A 15,256-nucleotide genomic window follows, 5' to 3' on the forward strand; every position below is an offset into this window, starting at 1 on the left:
CCGTCTCTCTGGGTCCCTTTGTTGCTCTCAGCACTTTATTGGGAGTTGCCCTCTCTCTCTGGAGTTTCTCATTGCCCTCAATGCTTTATTAGGAGTTGCCTTCTCTGTGGGGACTCGCTGTCCATGGCACTTTGTTGGGGGTGTGCTAGACCTTCTTCTAGGGTCTGCACTTGCCACAATTTGGAGTTTAAAATATCTGTCAAAGTCTTTTAATATCTCACCAAATATTGTCAAGTATTGATCTTTGTTGGCTGTGGAGTGCTTCACCAGCAAATAAACCAAACACAAATAGAAACTGATCAACTTGTACTCTCCTGATTCCTTATTTACTCTTGTACTTCTCCTGTACAGTAAAATGGTCTTCTCTAAGACTCCCACTCCTGGGGCTGGTTTAGCTCTTTCCATAGCAGAAATGGATCTGGCTCTTTTAATTTGCTGTCCATGGCCATTATTTTTCTTGTACTTATTGTTTTAAATGTCAATGCCACTTTAAGATTCAGTGCAGTAACCAGTTTTTTCACTCAGGCTGTCTGTGCAGCTGTCGGTTTCTGTGCTGTGACTTTCCTGGTTCTGGCCAGCTCTCCAGCAATCGTGGCTCTTCTTCTTCTAAACTTTTTAAAACTTTCAAGGTAGGACCATTTCTTTTCTCTGGGATTCTTTCCTCTTCTCTTTTACCTCGGCAGGTCCTGTTTCGGAACTTTGGGGGCAATCTGCAGCTGTCGGTTCTGTCTCTGTTAATCTCCCCATTTTAGGGATTTCGTCATTGTGGGCGTTTGTTAAAACTTTTCAACTGCAGCAACTTCCTCTTCAGTACAAGAAGCCAGGAACCCAGCTGAAAAGTGTTCCCCTTCTCCTAAACTCTGCAGGCTTTTTCATTTTTCTGCTGCGTCCTTTTTTAACTGGCAGCTATCCTTCAGTGCCCTATGGATATGCTGAGCTCTGGGGCTGCCACCTATTCGACAATGTCACTTCAACCCCTTTAGGTAATTTTTACTCCCTGTCTCATGAACCCCAGTATTCTTCTAGCTGTGTCACCCAGGGTCTTGCAATTTTGATATTTTTGCACACCATTTTGTCACCTAACTAAGTGTCTTAACTCAGCATCACTCAGGACCATGCAATTTATTGTAGGATTGCTCACACACCTTGTGCTCTAAGCAGTTTGTGCTGCATCACTCAGGGGTCTTGCAATTGGACTTGCACTCACTTTGGTAGATTCCTCAACTTCTAACTCTGTAGCAAAGCTTATTCAATTGTTTCTTTTTAGGTGTACGTCTCTCTAGTTCAACTTCAACTGCTTTTAGGTTTTATACCTTGGGATACTGTTCTGGGTTCATCATTTAAAATGCTGCCACCTTTCATATCATCACTGATTTGATATCATTGAGGAACTGCCACCATGTTTTAATATGGGTTCGGTCATTGTGATTCATTGATGAGGAGATCGTGCATACTTAAGCATGAACTTTTTATTGGTAGCCTTCAACTATTTACAGAGCCCAGGTTACTGTCATGCATGGTGCTGCTCACTATGGAGATAGGCTGCTTCAAGAATGTTCTCTCCAGACTGTTACTATTTGACCCTATACATCATACCATGTGTGGTGCTATTCTCTGCTTTGCTGGTGAAGCATTCCACATTAACCCTTGCTCTTCTGAGCAATTTTACATTATAATGTCATGGAGGCACATACAATATCCTAAAACAGCAATCCCACCCTGTTACATAATTGTTGGGAACTTCAGAATGGATAGAATATGATTGTGAATGAAAAGAAAGTGCTGGTCCACAAAATTCCTTCACATTTGGCAGTAACAATAGACAGGAAGCGTCCTTCTGTCCCATAATGCCGCTATGGCTCTACAGACAAAGGGGTAGGTCACAAGCAGCAGCACTAGTTATGATATTCCCCAGTGGCCTATTGGATAAGGTAATGGCCTTCTAAGCCAGTGATTGTGGGTTTAACTCCCATCTAGTGTCAGCGTACATTTTGTTGGGCCAGAAACAAGTGTCAATGCAGCTTCCATATGCGTTGTCACATTCCATGAGAGGTAGGCAGCTTTCCTTTTATCTGAGCATCCAATCTTGGCCGTTCCTATGCAGCACCCTTCTCTGTCACTTGTTTCTCATTGGCACAATCCAGTACAATGTTCCTACTAAACTGTGAGCCACCCAACATTCAGGGAGTAATGTCACCTGCACTTTCCAGGCAAATACTGTCCCTTTCATTCCTGTCTTCAGCTCACCCAAAACCCCAGGCACAGTGGTTAATTTGAAATGTTGACACTCAATTACAATACACGTACCATTCACGTTACCAGCTTCAGGGATGAAATAGACACTCACTCTTCCTCCAAGCTGGATACAAAGGTTCAAATGCTACCTGGCCCTTCTCCATATATCCTTTCTCTCTGATTGGAGGGTGTCCTAAGACCATAAGTAATAGGAACAGGAGTGGGCCATTCTGACCATCACACCTGCTCCACCATTCAATAAGATCATGGCTGATCTGACTGTGGCCTTAACTCCACTTTCATGCCTGTCCCCCCACCATAACCCTTGTCTCCCTTGTAGATCAAGAATCTGTATAACTCAGCTTTTGAATATATTCAATGACCCAGCCTCTACTGCTCTATGGGGAGGAGAATTCCAAAGATTAATGACCCACTGAGAGAGGAAATTCCTCCTCACCTCCATCTTTAATGGGACATCCCTTATTTTTAATTTGTGCCCACTATTTCTAGATTCCCCCATGAGGGGTAACATTGTCTCTGCATCTACCCTGACGAGCTCCCTTAGGAGCTTAGCTGTTTCAACGTGATCACCTCTCATTCTTCCTTGCAAATAATATCGGTGTAATCTGCTCAACCTTTACTCATAAGACAATCCCATCATCCCAGAATCAACCTAGTGAATCTGCTCTGAGCTGCTCCCAATGCAAGTATATCCCTCCTTAAGTTATTTTTTTACTCTTTCATGCGATGTGGGCATCACTGTCAAGGCCAGCATTTGTTGCCCATCCCTCATTGCCCTTGAACTGAATGGTTTGCTGGGTTATTTACAGAGGGCAGTTACGAGTCAACCACATTGTCATGGGTCTGGAGTCACATGTAGGTCAGGCCAGGTAAGGATGGTAGATTTCCTCCCCTAAAGACCATTAGTGAAGTAGATGGGTTTTTACGACAATCAATGATAGTTTCATGGTCACCACTACTGACACTAGCTTTATATTCCAGACTTGTCAGTCAGGTTCATCCCAATCATGGGAATATGTCGACCCTCTACTGAAACAATGTCCTCTCGGAAGGGCTTCTATTGATCAATTACTACTTTGTCTACCAAATTCTGATTCCAATCCACCTGAACCAGTCTCTGTTATTGATTCCCGAGGATCACCACTGTATACTTCTCTCCAGTCTGAAAAGCAGCTGTTCACCATCACTGTCTGCTCCCCATCCCTTAATCACATTCATATTCACACTGTCACTGTCTCTTTGATTGCTTGGGCTTTAATTTTGCTGACAAAGCTTTGCGTTTTTTAAATATTCTCTCAGGCATGTGGGCATCAGTGGCAACTCCAGCATTTGTTACTCATCCCTAATTGCCCTTGAGAAGGTGGTGATACCATGTATGCTCAAATAGATGGTGTCGCCGTAGGTTCCCCTTTAGACCCCATTTTCACCAACATTTTCATTTATTTACATAAGAAAAGCATTTTCAATGGACAGCCCTTAACCTGCTGCTCCTTTCTTATTTCCGACATGTCGATGATATGTTTGCTATATTTGAATCTGCAGCTGCAGTAAGAATTTCCATGCACCGCTTAATGGACTCCATACCACACTCAAATTCAGCTTGAAATGGAGTACTATAACAAACTCCCCTTCCTTGTCGTGCTGGTTGAGAAATACACTAATGGGTTCTCTACTATAGTCTGCAAGCCTACCTTCACTGGTCAATATATGCGTTGGGATTCCTAAAGTTTCACATGCTATATGCTTGGCCATATTGGTAATCTCATAAACAGGGCCCAAGCCATTTGCTCATCTTGCAAGCTTGATGCTGAAATAGGGCACATCAAAGCAATCCTGCAGGATAATGGCTAACTGATCAGGTCATTGCTCTTTATATATCTCACATACTCAGAATTTGCCTAAGGACACCACCTTGGGACCTGAAAAGTGCCCAATCTACCTCAGGTTACCCTGGGATAAGGTATTGTTACGATCACAGCCAATGGTAATTGCTGCGCAAACTAAATTGCAGAGGGAAACTTGGCTTACAGGCCATAACCCTTTTTTTTTGTATTCGGAAACTGAGAGGATGATGTACTGATCTCAGCATTAAGGGGTCCAGTAACACTTTTGGGATTTTAAAAGTTAAATGTAAAAGTTTTATGAACATGAAATAAAAGAAAACTTAAGCACATAAGATTACAGTTTCACAATTTCGGTTAGTCTTACAAAACATACCCCAAAAACTCTCTACTTGGTCAAATCCACAAGTAAACATGTTCCAGGCAATACTCCCTTATAGATGTTTAAATATGAAATCCAGTAATATTATACAAGGCAAACTGCTGTAGCTTAAATAAAGGCATATCACATGACCTTTACCCTCTTCCACTCTGCAATGGAATGCACTTCAGAATAAAACAGCTTGCTGCAGCCCAAGACTTTTCTGGCTTGACTGGATAGGTGAATCCAATTTCACCCTCTCCCAGCCCAGACCTCCAGCTACCTCAACAGTTCATACAGCTCCAGCTATCTCCTGCCATCTCCAGCTTAACAGCTAAAACCAGTTATCCACAGTAACTCTAATATACATTTTTTCCCTTTCATTTCATTTCTATTGTTCTCATTCCTCTTTGAAACTCAAACCCTTCTAAAAGATCTTTCATGTTTCTATCTTGTCTCTGCTTTTATGTCAATAAAATATCATACCCCACTATGTGTATACCTATGAGCTCCTGCAAGATGCAAACATTTTTCTTGCTACCTCTGACTCCCCTTTGATATTCAAACAAACTCCCAACTTATCTAAAAATGCAAGTGTTAAATCTAATCTATTTACTTGTACCTCAGCTTAACTTCTCTATCCTTTTCATATTTCCAAAACCCCAGGCAACCTGACTCTTAGCAAACTCTTGCCCAGCTTAATTAAATCACATACATGCACACACATGCACACACTTGCACACACGTGCACACACTCATACACACATGCACACATACCCAGACACCCAGCCTTCTTTACAGAAAATATTCTTCAAAATATTTTTTAAAATAACATTCATTCTCACAGTATCTCAAAAATTTGGGCAACTGGGCATCATCAAAACAACTGATATTTTCCATTGACAGGATGCTGCTGTCAAGCCAAAAGCACATTCTACCAACCACAGAAATGAGTAATGTGGTACATGAATTTCAGTGCCATGCACTGCCCGTCTGCCAAAGACTGATGGAATGAATCAAAAAGCACGTCCCTTTGGCTGTTCACAATAGGGACAGTACTTACCGTACTCAGCCAGCTCATGCTTGCAAAGCTCAGAATATAATGTCTAATGTTTGATGTGATTCTGTGATTGGACTGCTCTTACTGAACAATCCTGACTGTGCTAAGCATTGCACTAACAACCAGTATAAGGTTATTAGTTGGGATCACAATGTGGTTCACTGACACTTGCTAGGAGCTACATCTATTCATAGGCAGAGACCTGCCCTCTGCAGGCAAAAGGAACATGTCCAGACATTGTACCTATTTTGAATTAAACAAAAGCATGGGGGACAATACTTCCCTGCTGTATTCTCCAGGACCACAACTTGCCAATCAGCACCCTTTTCTCATGCAGTATAAATTGTTGCTCCCTTTGAAATTTGACTTTCTTGTGTCTGTTCAGGTAGATCTGAGCATTTTCGAATTGATAAAAAATTTAGTAGCATAGGAAGCCCAAAGTGAAGGTTTAGAAAGATGCTGCTGGGATGGAGAATTTTAGCCATGATGGGAGATTGGATAACATAGGGTTGTTTCTTTCCAACAGGAGTTGTTATAGGAGATTTATTTAGGATTGTAGGCACAGGAACAGGCCCAACCAGTTCACCCTGGTGTTTAATTGATGTGTTACAATTATGATGCGTCTAGATGGAGTGGTTAGGAAGGACCTGCTTCCCTTAGCAGAGAATTCAATTCCAAATGGTTATAGAGCTAACTCTTTGATAAAAAGATCAGAGAGCAGGAGAGGAGATTTTTTTCCCCAGCCAGAGAGGGCTGGGCTCTAAAAATGTGGTAGAGTTAGAAATGCCCACCACATCTAACAATACCCAGGTAAACACTTGTGGTGTGAAAATCACAGAGCAGTGGACCAGAGCTGGAAAGTGGGATTAGGCTGGATTGCTTGTTTACAGCCAACTCAGACACGATGGGATGAATGGCCTCCCCCTGTGATATAAGTTGCTTTGATTCTATTTGTCTGTGTCATGAACCAATATTGTGCATAATATTATTGGAAAAATATTTTTCTTTTAAAAGTAGTTTAGTCTGTGGGTGTGTCTTAATTGGATTAAAGCCAGCTAGTCTGGGTGCTTTGATGTGTACTAGTTTTGAGATGTAAGAGAGAGTGCATTTGCATTTTTTGAATAAACCTTACACAAAGTGGGGTGAAATCTGGCACCTATCTAGCAGCAACCAAGCAATATGTTTATAGTCCTAATAAAATTGGTACTATGAAAGGGGTTTTATTGTTAGAAGAGGTGGAGTTCAAAGAGGCTGGTGACACAATGAGAGTTTACATTCAATGAGATGTGCTGGATATAACCAATAGCAGTTTTGTGTGGGCAGCGCAGAGGCAATGTAAGATTAAAGCAGCTGTAAGCATCCAACTATCTCCACACGAACCTAAATGAGAGGAACCTCATTTTTAATTTGTTAGGTGAAAATGCTTTGCCTGATGTCTGGTTAAGTCTATGGGTTGCTGTTGCCTTCATGGAGATAAATTTGGGACTTTGTTAAAAGTTATGATAGCAGTAAATTGTAGCCACGTGTATATATTTAACTTGTGTAAATTAATAAACTGTTTCATTTAGTTTAATACAAAACCTCTCGAGAACTGGTGATCTGATTCCTGAATTTAGAGTTGCATCTCAAACATACCACTTTAAACAACTGTCATAACCTATATTTTTAAGTTTTCGTCTGGGATTTCTTTAAATAACCCAGAGATCAATTAGCTTCAGTCAGGGAAATACCTTTTAGATTCAGAGAAACTGCTGGGGCACAAACCTAGAAAGTGCAAGTGGTATTGTTGCCTAAATAAAGCAGCCTGCATGTTACAGAACATGACTATGATTATGGAAGGCCTTCTAAAATCAGACAGATATTTAAATAATTGTTCCTAGCCCAGAATCTGCCACACCCCAGATGGAACTTAAACCCACAGTCCCTGGCTCTAGAGGCCAGTGCCTTATCCATTAGGCCACTGAGGATATATAAAACAACAGCTTGGAGCTTGTAATTTGTTTCGTTGTCTCCATGTGATCACTGGAGGATTTGATGCTTTTGTGGATCAGCCCTTTGTTTTCACAAAGAACTACATTTTATTGATTCCAAAGGTCCCAGTAATGATTGTGCGATTGGATCTGACTGACTCCTTTGCATTAAAAAGTGAAAATGCTGGAAATACTCAACAGGTCTGGAAACATTTGTGGAGAAAGAGACAGAGTTAATGTGTGATTGGATCTGACTGGTTCCTGTGCAGAAAGAATTGGTGCAGTTGATTGTTTGTAAAAAGCAAGTTTCTTTCCAGAGGTTTCCTTGATCGAAGTTTCTCTGAATCTAGAAGGCATTTCCCTGTCTGAAGTTAATTGATCTCTGTATATTTCAGCAATGAGGATTAACGATGGCTTTCGGCAAAACAAAGAGTATTGAATCATCTTATGTAACATTTGAAGCCACAAGAGAAATCAACACATTCATCATTACTCTAAATGAATTAGAGATACCTACAACCATGATACACTTGATCATTGATTTCCATTGACACTAAATTTCTCCTCTCCTTATGGCTACTCACCTGATGTCCAGCAACAAGTTGACCAGTTCCACAAACTGTATTGATAATAAGGAGCAGTCGTGAGCACACTTGATTTCCTCAAGCTGCTTGTTCAATGATAGTTTCTTGAAAATGTCACTATCTATCATTAGGAAGGAGGATGAGGAAGCTTTCTTTAATCATGAGGTCTATCATTTTGTCAAGCAGTGTTCCATTTTTGAGGTTTCTATTGCTAGATATGTGCTCTGATTTCTAATGAATCATATTTGATTCACTACTGCTTGAATCTCAGGACTGCATCAGAGATTCTTGTAAATTTGTAAGAGTGCAAACATCAAAGACAATGATGTCAAACTTCATCAAATACATCACTGTGTCACTTCACATCAGGATGGAGAAGATATTCGATGCCCTCGAGAAGCGTACCAACAGGAACTGGCTGGATCAGTTCCTAAGGACATCATAGAGAGGCTGTTAAACATTTTGAGGGAGGAATGGTGAAGTTGTGATCCATGTGGCAATCAATGATCTAGGAAGGAAGAGAGGTGAAGGCAGTTCTCTGCACCCAAGAGTGTGAGTTTCTAAGGCCGTGTTGTTTGCCCAATGCCAGTGTTAAGGACACCTCCTCATGGCCACAGAGCAACTTGGAGTGGGAGGAAGAGTTGTTGTGGTCCAGTTGTTGTGATCCACATGGGTACCAACTTAGAAAGGGTTAAGAAGTTCTGTCGAGGTTGTAGGAGCAGCTTGGGGCTAAATTAAAAAGCACAACCACAAAGGTAACGATCGCTGGATTACTACCTGATCCATGAGCCAACTGGCATAGAATAAATAAGATCAGAGAATTGAATCTGTGGCTCAAAGATTGGTGTGGGAGAATTCAGCGTTGATTCATGGGGCAGCAGCAGCAGGACTGGGGTAAGAAGGAGCTGTGCTGTTGGAATAGCATCATCTGAACTATGCTGCGACCAGTGCCCTGGTGAATCACATAACTAGGGCCATCGAGACGGTTTTAATTTAAATATTTGGGGAAGGGTTCACTTGAGGGGAGATTTGTAAAGTTAAAGAGAATTAATAATGGGAAACAAGGAAATGGCAGAAACTTTGAACAAGTATTTTGTATCTCTTTTCACAGTAGAAGACACCAAAAACCATCCCAAGAGTAGTGAAACTAAAGACAGAAAAGGGAGGGCGGGATTTTAAATAATCCCAATCGCTAGTGAAATAACTACAGGAAAACTAATAGGGCTAAAAGCTAATAGGTCCCCTGGGCCAACGTCTAGAGTCTTAAAAGATTTAGCTTCAGAGATAATGGATGCATTGTTGTAATCTTCCAAAGTTCCCTAGATTCTGGGAAGGCCCCTGCGAAATGGAAAATCTTTGGAACAGAAGAGTTTAAGGTAGATTTACATCAGGATTGTAGGCACGGGAAGAGGCCCAGCCATTTTGTAGTAATCATGGTTTTATTTAGTATGTAATGAACATTTAAGAGTAATACTTGTTAAGGAAGATCACATGACCTGTAGTAACCAATAGGAGAGCAGCATGGGCTATCTCAGAAGTCAGTGTAGAGTTAGAGTTAAAGTTGAAAGCACACAGGTAGTTACTACTGAGTACATTGCAAATAAACTTAATGTTTCCACCCAAGAAGTGCCTGTAGGTCAACTCTATCATCAATAGTATTACTCGTCCACTCTACAACAAACTGTCAACGAGGATAAAACAGGATTGAGCAGAAGAAATCAAATTAAAAAGAAATCAGCTGTGTACCATGCCCAGTGATTGTAAGTGGCAAGCTCTGTTAGAATTGAAGAAGTAACCCCCTCTCAAAATGCCACAATTCTGGAGAATTGGTCCTTTTGAACTAGCCATAAATGATTGGTCTCAATGCATAGAATGCCCCACATTCTTTCTTCAAGCAAACAAGATTACGGGGGAGGGAAGAGAAGAGGCGAGCGATTCTCTTGAGTACTTGTAGGAGCAAAACCTATGGTTCAATTCGAGTTTGATGGCATCCAGTGCCCCAGATTTGAAAAATTTTGATGAACCTTGTGAAGGGTCATTTTCAACCCAAGCCCTCAGTCATGAAGTGGAGGTTCAGGTTTAATTCATGAAATAGAGCCTCTGATGAGACAATTGTATGCTACATGGAAAATCTGGAGCAGCCAATGGAACATTGTGAGTTCAGTACGACTCTAAATGGTATGCTCAGAGATCATATAGTGTGTGGTGTGCAGGAGGACACTAATCAGAAAAGATTATTGTCCAAAATGAACCTGGATTTCAAGAAGGCACTAGAGATAGCACCAGCCATGGAAAGTGCTGTAAGAGATTTACAAGCAATACAGGGTGTGTATAATGATCCCGTCCTCCACACTGGGTGGGAAACCTCAGCTGAAAGTGATGCAAAAAAGTGAGACTCTGCCGAGAAGCAGGAAACAGCCCCTGCCAGCCGAAAAATAAAGAAAAAGAACTCAGCAGCGAAATCGAAAAATAATTTTAATAGAGGTGAAAACAATCTGCCTTTTAGCGATTGGCTGTTTAAAAAAGTTGAATTGTCACAGAAATGGACATATGATGAGGCAGTGCAAGGAAAGATTCAAGCAGGCTTGTGAACAAAAGAAGAAGCCCAATGAAATCTACAAGGTAGAAGAGCCTGAAACAACAAATTCAGACATTTACTCATTGTTTAATCTGAAAGTTGGAAAGACAGAACCAATATTTGTAACAGTGTAAGTAAATGGGAAACCTGTTAGAATGGAGGTGGACATGGGAGCTTCCGCTACAGTAATTGGGAAACATGCCTTCAGATATCTGAATAATGATGAACATCAATTAAGTTTAGAAGAGACAACTGCCAAACTAAAAACATACACGGATGAAGACATTCAAGTAAAAGGCATAAACAGAGTAACTGTCCTTTTTGGAGGCCAATCGACAAAGCTACCAGTGTTAGTACTGAGAGGCAGAGGACCAAGCCTTCTAGGGTGAAATTGGCTAAGGAAAATCAATTTTGATTGGCCACAGTGATTCCAAAAGGAAGCTGGGAGAGTTCCTGTTTTGAAAAAGGAATGTGTAAGGACTCAACAACCTGAAGAAATGCAGGCTGTCTTAAGCCAAACCTGGAAGAACAGCAGAAGAAACTCAAAGAGACCATGCTAGGTTAGAGAGTTCGAGACCAGGTGAACAGCCTTTGCAGGGAAAAAGAAAACCTGTTGAAAGACCTTCACACACTACAAGATTCCCCCAGTTCAAAGTTTGTACCTCTGGAACAGTATGAAGAGAAACAGAAAGAAATCAGCACCGCTCTGAACAAACTGAAGAATGAGTTGCCAGCGAAGATACAACAATGTTCAATTTTCCAGGAGGCAGCAAACAAATACAAAAAAGAGATGGAAGAGCTGAAGAATCAGCTACATGAAGCCAAAGAGGCTTTGGAATGAAAAATCATAGAATTTTCCAAGAAGCAGACAGACAATGAAATTTTGGGAGACTCAGCCACTGAGCTCAGACAAGTTGAGCTGGCATCTGAGAGAAGTCTGGCCAATAGTGAAGTCAAAAAGAAGGCCGCGATTAAAGTCTGTGCTAGAAAGAAGGCAGCACGTAGAAAGAAGATACAGAAATACTAATAGGGCTTTAATCCTGGCAGCATACCAATACACTTTCATACATAGGCCTAGAAATCAAATTGCAAATTCCGATGCACTTAGTCATTTGCCTTTACAAGAGCATGATGAGCATGTCCCAGTTCCACAGGGCCATGTTTTACAGTTAAATTTCTTAGGTTCCTCAGTGGTATGTGCTCGACAGATCAGAGACTGGACAAATCGGGACCCAGTCCTATCTCAAACACGAGAACAAGTACTTCATGGTTGGTCACAGGAGCCCGTATCTGATTAAATGAAACCGTACTTCAACAGCAGACATGAAATAACTAGTCAAGATGACACCTATTGTGAGGTGCATGAGTGATAGATCCTCCAAAGGGAAGGGAGCCGCTTTTAATTGAACTACACAGGGCACATCCAGGGATTTCCTGAATGAAGACCATAGCATGCAGCTAGCTATGATGGCCTGGGATGGATGGTGAAATAGGGATTTCAGTGAAGAACTGTGTGCAATGTCAGCAACTACAAAAGTTGCCAGTGACAGCTCCATTACACCCATGGGAGTGGCCCGGTAGACCCTGGGTGCGGTTATACATTGGCTACGTTGGACCTTTCCTGGGAACAATGTATCTGCTCATTGTCGATGCCCATTCAAAATGGTTGGACATGTATGTGCTGAAGTCACCAATGTCAGCCACTACAATTAAGAAACTACGTCAGAGTTTTGCCATCCAAGGACTACCAAAAGTAGTCATTTCTGATAACAGCACAGCATTTATGATTGCTAAGTTTCAACGGTTTATCAGCCTCAATGGTATCACTCATGTGAAAACTGCATCATACCACCCTTCCTCAAACGGACTGGCCGAGAGGGCGGTTCAAATGTTCAAGGCAGGCATGGAAAAGCTAACTGAAGATTCCTTGGCAACCAAGCTAGCACGCTTTCTTTGTCAGTACAGGATAACCCCTCACATAGCAACAGGTATCATACCTGAGGAATTATTGATGAAACGCTGACTAGGACGAGATTGAGCTTAATAACTAAATTTAGAGGGGAAGTTGGAAAGGACTCAGGGAAACCAGAAAACTAAACATGATTGGCATCGATGTGAGAGGAAATTGACTGTGAGAGAGCTGCTTTATGTGAAGAACTTTGGAGAAGGACCAAAGTGATTACCGGGTGAAATAAGTACGGTGACTGGGACCTCTATCTTACCACGTGGAGGTGGAAGGCCGGATCTTCCGGAAACATGTGGACCATTTAAGGAAGAGAGAAGCAAATCTTCAAGATTTGTTTCCACCAGTGACCATGACCAGGTCAGTGTTTCCTGTTGAGAGAACTCAACCCAGGACAGATATGTCTGATGTTCCTGTAAGAGTTGAGGATATAGATCTGCAAGTTCCCACTGAAGCACCTGTTGTTCAGGCAACTCTGGAAAAGGGGGTTCCTGATAAAACATCTGATGTTGTGGAGCTGCGACGTTCCACACGTACCAGGAAACCACCTGAAAGACTGAATTTGTAAATTCCTTACCCAGTGTAAATATTATGTTGTCTTTAAAAATATGTACTTGTAAATATAGTATGTATAGCCGAGATAAAGGGGGCGGAATGTAGTAATTATGGTTTTATTTAGTGTGTAATATACTTTTAAGAATAATACTTGTTAAGAAAGATCACATGATCTGTAGTGACCAATAGGAGAGGCCAACTCAGCAGTCAGGGTAGAGATAGAGTTGAAGTTGAAAGCACACATGGAGTTGTTGCTGAGTATATTGTAAATAAACTTAGTGTTTCCACCCAAGAAGTGTCTGCAGATCAACTCCAATGCTAATGATACAACTCAGCCATCCTACAACACAGTTCATGCTGGTGTTTAATTAATGTGTTAAAATTATGAGGAGCCTGGATGGAATGGATAGGAAGGACCTGCTTCTCTTAGCAGAGAATTCAATTCCAAGTGGAAACATATTTAACTATTTGATAAAATGATCAGAGGGGAGCTGAGAACATTTTTTTTCTCCAGTGGGGGCTGGGTGTCTGAAAGTGTGGTAGAGTTAGAAACCCCCATCACATTGAAGAAAACCAAAGTAAACATTTGAAGTTTTAGATCCACAGAGCAGTGGGCCAAGAGGTCAAAGTGGGATTGCCTCCTTCGTGACATGAATTTATTTGATTCTATTTGCCTGGAAACTGCAGGTTACATTGTTTCCAAACAAAAGATGCCCACCTGTCACATAGTAATGACCTTTAGATATTTGTTTCAAGTGCAAAATCTGCCCCACCCCAGATGGGACTTGAACCCACAATCCCTGGCTCCGGAGGCCAGTGCCTTATCCTTTAGGCCACTGGGGTTATATATTTTCTAATTTGCAGTTTGTAATTTGCTCCATGATCTACATGTGGAAGATTTGATGTTTTTTGTGGACTAGCCCTTTCTTTCCAAACAGAACCGCATTGTATCAATTCCCCCAGTAATCATCGTGTGATCGTGTGATTGGATCTGACTGACTCGTGTGCGTTAAAAAGTGAAAATGCTGGAACTAATCAGCAGGTCTGGCAGCATCTGTGGAGAAAGAAATTAAGGTAAAGTTTCAGGTCGATGACCTTTCATCAAGACTGTGAAAAGCTAGGATAGCAATAATTATTAAACAAGTGAAAGGGGTGAGGGTGGCACAAGAACAACAGGGCAGGTCTGTAACAGGGCGGTAGATGGAGACATTAAATGCCAAAAGAATTGGTGGTGCAGAGCCAAAGGGTTTGGTAATGGGACAAGTAAAGAAACAAAAGATGTGCCCAGAGGAGGTGTGAATGGCAGAATAATGAACAGCTGCCATCTGAAAGCTACATAAGAGAAAGACAAGGTAAAGACTGAAACATGCATTGAAAGTGAATCAAAATGGGAGTGAAAGAGATTACAGTCTGAAATTGTTGAACTCAATGTGATTCCAGAAGGCTGTAAAGTGTCTAATCAAAAAATGAGGTGTTGTTCCTCGAACTTACATTGAGCTTCACTGGAACATTACAGGAGGCTGAGAACAGAGAGGTGGGTGTGAGAGCGAGGTGGAGAATTAAAATGGTAGGTGGCCGCAAGCTCAGGGTCACACTCGCAGACTGAATGGTGTTGTTTGATAAAGTGATCACCCAATCTGTGTTTGGCCTCTGTAATGTAGTTCAGACTGCATTGTGACCTGAAAATACAGTATAATAAATTGAAAGAAGGAGGTGCTAGTTACTGTTTCACCTGAAAAGAATATTTGAGGTTGTGGATGGTGAGCAGAGAGGAGGCAAAAGGACAGGTAGGTGTTGCACCTCCTTCCAAGGAAGTGGCCGCGGGAATGGGAGGTGTTATTGGGGGTGATTGAGGGATGGACCAATATGCCCTGGAGGGAATGGTCCCTTTGGAATGCTGAGGGGATGCAGGATACGAAATGAATTTGGTGGTCAGTTACAATCCCTGTCAGCACCAATAACTGTTAAATAAGGGAGCTGAATTCCCAGTGACTGACTGAAAGAATCACATGACAAGCTTCACATTTGAAGACTTTTACTGTAGCAAACAAACTAAAATCAACAGCAACTAAGCATTACTTAGTAGAC

At 41.5% G+C, this 15,256-nt stretch overlaps 1 non-coding gene across 1 annotated transcript; it reads right to left on the reverse strand.

The window, feature by feature from the left end:
* Nucleotides 1-13,938: 13,938 nt before the first annotated feature.
* On the reverse strand, nucleotides 13,939-14,011 carry trnar-ccg. The gene has a single exon. It is a non-coding gene; the product is annotated as a tRNA-Arg (tRNA).
* Nucleotides 14,012-15,256: the final 1,245 nt, after the last annotated feature.

The sequence above is a fragment of the Carcharodon carcharias genome, chromosome 18, assembly GCF_017639515.1.
Source record: "Carcharodon carcharias isolate sCarCar2 chromosome 18, sCarCar2.pri, whole genome shotgun sequence".
In the NCBI taxonomy this organism is placed as follows: domain Eukaryota; kingdom Metazoa; phylum Chordata; class Chondrichthyes; order Lamniformes; family Lamnidae; genus Carcharodon; species Carcharodon carcharias.